This window comes from Carcharhinus amblyrhynchos, chromosome 10, assembly GCF_965287045.1.
Source record: "Carcharhinus amblyrhynchos chromosome 10, sCarAmb.v2.hapA, whole genome shotgun sequence".
NCBI lineage: Eukaryota > Metazoa > Chordata > Chondrichthyes > Carcharhiniformes > Carcharhinidae > Carcharhinus > Carcharhinus amblyrhynchos.
In genome coordinates this window covers 52789628-52795627 of record NC_137333.1, presented here as the reverse complement: position 1 = coordinate 52795627, position 6000 = coordinate 52789628, and positions in this window count along the sequence as shown.

Genomic DNA, 6000 nt, shown 5'->3' with positions numbered 1-6000 from the left:
GTGGTGAATCTCTGGAATTCTCTGCCTGTTGAAGCAGCGGAGGCTGCCTCGCTCAATATTTTTAAGACGCGGGTTGATAGGTTTTTGATAGGCAAGGGGATTAAGGGTTATGGGGAGAGGGCAGGAATGTGGAACTGAGCCACTTCAGATCAGCCATGATCTTATTGAATGGCGGGGCAGGCTCGAGGGGCTAGATGGCCTACTCCTGCTCCTATTTCTTATGTTCTTATGTTCTCTGCCAAGCCACCAGATGGGGCTATCTACCATCTCTGTCCTCTCACAAGATAATAATGGATGAACCTCACAGTTTGGTTCAATTGTTCATTTTTTCCATTTCATAAATTACAATTTATTCCTCTACAAAATCACCTTTCAAATATTCCCTTCCAAGCTGAAAAGCTCAAATTAGTTTCCAGTCATTCCTTATAATTTAGACTGTTGTCAGTAGGGATCAGCCCCTGGCTCTTCTCCAGCACTCGGATGTCTCCCTTTAATTCAGCTACCAGAACTGAACATAATATCAAGGTTTCCTGTAATCACAGCACTACATCGCTCTTTTCCCAAGAAGAAAATAAGCAGACATTGTGGTCTTCCCATTAAACAAAGTGCATCATTTTTAGAGGAGCCCAACTAACACATAATTAAACTGGAAACCAAAAGGAAAGATGTAAAATTAAATAGTATCACCCTTGTCTAGGTTTCATCCCACAATCACTGTACCTTAAATTGAGATGCATAGCAACATGCAGATAACAGGTAGGATTTTAAAACATTTTTTGTAAAGCATTTTCCAATGTATTAATATAATTTTGTAAATGGCTGTGACTTGAGTATTTCTGAAAAAAGCGACATTCCATTGAAATCTTTCATCTTGCACTCATCAGAGCAGATTATAAGAAATACCCACAATAGAAGGGAACAGCAATTTACACTGCATAAGAAGACAGTGCAAGTTGATTGGCAAGTGGAATCTGCTGAGTAGAGGCATTGCCATGGATTATGTGCCAGGGAATAACTGCCCCCTAAACTGTTGTTTATTTGAAAAAGGCACAACATTTGGACTTTCTGTTTGCAGGGAAAAGAGCTATGTGTATGTAGCTTTTTGCATGTATAAGTAAGCCATATTGTGAGCCCAACTGACAATCTTAAATTGGTTGTCAGTGTAATTCTTAGCACTGTCAGGATTATTTAGCAAGTGTTGTCCAATTGCAGAATCTCATCTAATGTTGGATACTATATTTTGAGTTTTACAAGCAGGGGCTGGTTAGCTATAGTCCTTGCTTTGCTTGCTGCAAACAGTGAAAAGGACATGCTATTTGACACAATCCACCAGTCTTTGAAACATACATGATGACTGTAACACAATATCCTGTACCCTCTCTTTTCCTTCTCCCCTATATACTTTATAGATGGTATGTTTTGTCTGAATAGCGTGCAAGAAACAATAGTTTTCACTGTATCTCAATTTGTGTGACAATAATAAATTAAATCAAATATGCCGGTCATCACAGCAGTACTGACATTCATATGCCATATCACTCATTTGTGTGATAGGCAACATCCTGTTAGTGGGGATTATCACTCGTGTTGTACTGCATAATAATATGGTGTAACAGCTCTTACACTGATGAGGTTTGTAAGCAAACCATCAATCTACAACAATGATTATTATACCAAATCTTTTGATTATGAGATAATGGGATTGGTGTCTCTGCTATTTATAGGGTTGCCAACTTTAGGATTTCATCACATGACTTCATGCTTCCAACCACTCAGCCCCACACTCCCACAACTGAGAGCCATGCTTAGGGAGCACTTCCTTCCCATGCCAGACTCTTTGGTACTCATTGAATGATTCTTGATTTTCAGTCAAAAAAGCTTTTACTGCCCTTCTGCAATATTTTCATAACTAATAAACAAAAGTGTTCCGAGAATTTTTTTTTAAAAGTTCTTGGTATGTCCATTGTTTCAGCCTATTCTTGCCCCATTGAACATATTTTTTCCTATTTTACTCTATTTTTTTCTCTCCTCGTCCAGTCGCTTCTCACCTAAATTTCTGACACTTTACTCCATATCAACAATTTCTAGTTTTCTGGCCCTAACCACCTCCTCTTCAGTATGGACATCCAATCCCTCAAACCTCCATCCCCCCACCAGAAGAGTCAGAGGGCTCTTTGCTTCTTCGTTGAATGGAGGCCCAAATTGTCACACTCAACCACTGCTCTCTGCCTGGTGAAACTTGTTCTCTCATTGGACAATTTGTCCTTGAACTAGTATCACTTTCCCGAAATGAAAGTTGTGGTTATGGGTACCCATGAGTCCCAGTTATCCCGGTCTTTTTATATGTGGAACATTCCTGGTTCCAGTCCCACATTCCTACCACAACTTCATTTTCAGTGCATTCCTGATTGTATTGGTGCCACTTTCTGCCCTCATGCAAAAATGGAAAAATTCAACAATTTTGCTTCCAGTAATCATAAGAACATAAGAAATAGGAGCAGGAGTAGGCCATCTAGCCCTTTGAGCCTGCCCTGCCATTCAATAAGATCATGGCTGATATGAAGTGGATCAGTTCCACTTTCCCACTCTCTCCCCATAACCCTTAATTCCCTTGTCTATCAAAAACCTACCCACCCGTGACTTAAATATATTTAGCGAGGTAGCCTCCACCACTTCAATGGGCAGAGAATTCCAGAGATTCCAGAGACAGAGAGTGAAGAAGTTCCTCCTCAACTCCGATCTAAACTGCTCCCCCCCTTATCTTGAGGCTGTGCCCTTGAGACCTGCTATCCTTTCTAAGTGGGAAGAATCTCTCTACCTCTACCCTATCCATCCCTTTCATTATCTTATACATCTCTATAAGATCCCCCCTCATCCTTCTAAACTCCAATGAGTACAGACCCAGTCTATTTAGTCTCTCTTCATAGGCCAACCCCCTCATCTCCGGTATCAGCCTAATGAACCTCCTCTGCACTCCCTCCAAGGCCAAAATATGCTTGCGCAAGTGCGGTGACCAAAACTGCACACAGTACCCCAGCTGCAGCCTCACCAGTACCCTGCACAGTTGCAGCAAGGCTTCCCTACTTTTATATTCTAACCCCCTCGCTATAAAGGCCAACATTCCATTTGCCTTCTTGATCACCTGCTGCACCTGCAGACTTGATTTTTGCGACTCATGCACTAGGACCCCCAGGTCCCTCTGCACCATAGCATGCTGCAGCTTTTTGCCTTTTAAGTAATAATCCCTCCTACTATTATTTCTGCCAAAGTGGATAACCTCACACTTGCCAACATTATACTCCATCTGCCAGGTCCTCGCCCACTCGCTTAGCCTATCCAGATCCCTCTGCAGACTTTCCACACCCTCCATGCAATTTGCTTTTCCACTCATCTTCGTGTCATCAGCAAATTTCGTCACCCTACACTCAGCCCCCTCCTCCAAATCATCTATATAAATGGTAAATAGCTGAGGCCCCAGCACCGATCCCTGCAGCACTCCTCTAGTCACCAACCGCCAATCAGAATAGCACCCATTGATACCAACTCTCTGCTTCCTATCAGATAGCCAATCCTCTATCCACGCTAACACCTTACCCCCAACTCCGTGCACCCTAACCTTCTGTAGCAACCTTTTATGAGGCACCTTATCAAATGCCTTTTGGAAATCTAAAAACACCACATCCACCGGTTCCCCTCTGTCTTCCGCATTAGTCACATCCTCATAGGAAGCCAATAAATTTGTCAAACACGACTTCCCCTTAACGAATCCATGCTGTGTCTGCTCTGTCAAACCATTCTTTTCTTGGTGCCTCGCTATTTCTTCTTTGATGACGGATTCAAGCATTTTTCCAACTACAGACATTAAACTAACTGGCCTATAATTCCCTGCCTTTGTCTGCTACCTTTTTTAAATGGTGTAACATTAGCCATTTTCCAATCTTCCGGCACTTCCCTAGAATCCAGTGAATTTGGGTAAATAATTACTAAGGCATCCACTATCACCTCTGCCATTTCTTTCAGAACCCTGGGATGCATTCCATCCGGTCCTGGGGACTTGTCCACCTTCAGTCCCATTAGTCTATCAAGCACTACCTCTCTAGTGACAGTAATCACATTCAGGCCCTCAACTCCTACCATCCTTCTATCTTTAAGATCCGGCAAACTATTCATGTCCTCCTCCGTGAAGACCGAGGCAAAAAACTTATTTAAAGCCTTATCCTTTTCTCACCTTCACATGGTCCATCTTCAACACTTCCCTTTCTTTCCTTGACTTCCATGTCTCCATTTCTGGGGATAGACTGTCCAGTAATACTCACTAAAACTCGCCAGTTCCTGCAGCTACCTTAACTACACCTTCTCATACCCTGTATTCTATAGGGCTCCATTCCATTCTCCCAGTTTCTCCATTTCTGCCACATTGTTCTGACGATGCTACCTTCCACAACAATATTTGCAATGTCTTCTTTTTTCCTTAACTGAGCATTCACTGCCTCCCACTAAGATTGTCAGGACTCTCAACCAAGTCTAACCTGCTCTCCTGCCCGCACCCATTCTCATTCCTGTCAGAACCATGATAGGGTTTCCCTTGTCCTCGCTTTCCATCCCACCACGCAAAGGATTGTCCTTTGCCACTTCTGCCTACTCCTGTATGATGCAATCACCAAACACTTCTTCCCTTCTCTTGTTAACATTCTGAAGGAATTACTCCTTCCCCGTCAAACTGGCCCACACTTCTGTCATCCCAACATCTTATCCCCTTCCCAGGCAATTGCAGGAGGTGTAAGAGCTGGTCCTTTACCTTTTCTTTCCTAACCACCCAAGGTCCAAAATACTTCTTCCAGGTGAAGCAGCGAATTACTTGTACTTCTTTCAATGTAGTCTACTGTGGACATATCTATATTGAGAAGATCAAATGCAGGCTGTGTCACTGTTTTGTGGAATACCTCCATTCAGTTCACAAGCATGACTCCGACCTTCCAGACACTTGTCCTTTCAATTCACCATCTTGCTCTCAGGTCATATCTGTCTGTGACCTGTTTCAATTTTCCAGTGAAGCTCAACCCGCACTTAAGGAACAGCAACTCATTTTCCAATTAGGCATTTTACAGCTTTTGGCCTCAACGTTGAGTTTAATAACTTCAGACCATAAATGTTGTCCTCCATTTTACATTTTTCTCCCAGTCTGTATCTTGTCCTCATGTAATGCTTTCAAATAACGTTGATCTTTATTCTGCTATTAATATCAATTCTGAGGCAATGCTTTGTTCCTTTGCCTTTTGTTCCATAAAATCTTTGCCATTTAAATACCCATCCCCCCATGTCCTCCAAACTACCCCCTTTTTTGCTTCACCTGACTTTATCTCATTTTTCAACAACATAAACTCCATTACATTCCAGCCTCTCTCTAGTGCTGAAGAAGTCTTACTGGACTCAAAAATATGTTCCGGAAATGCTGCCAGACCTGATAAATTCCACCCCCTCCCAAACATGTTCTGTTTTTATGATAAAACAAAATGCAGAATAATTCCTAATGACTTTGATTCTTCATTGGAGTACTTGGTAACAGAGTTCTGAAAATTACTTTTAATTCCTGGAGACTCTAGGATCATCCTGGAGCACTCGTAACCCTAGGAATTTAACAAGTTTCAGATGAAGTTTGTTGAATTAAAAACAAAAAGATTCAGATTGCACTGCTAAACATTTTGGAATATAAGTAACAAAAGTGGAAAAATCTAACCTTTTTCAGGGAAGTTTGCCCAATCACCAGAGCACTGGCTTTGTAATAAAGTCACCACCAGTGTATAGTGTTCTTTATTGTTAAAGACTTTTGCTAAAAAAATAAGGTCTACAATAGGGTGGAAGGCAGGAAATTAAAGATTTCCAGCAGTGAGACGGATTTAGGACACACAAAGGTGCTAGTTAACAGGTTATATTTTCATGTATCCTGGCAATCAGCCTTACCTTTTACAGACTTACCTCTGGCTGCCCAAGGATGCAGTG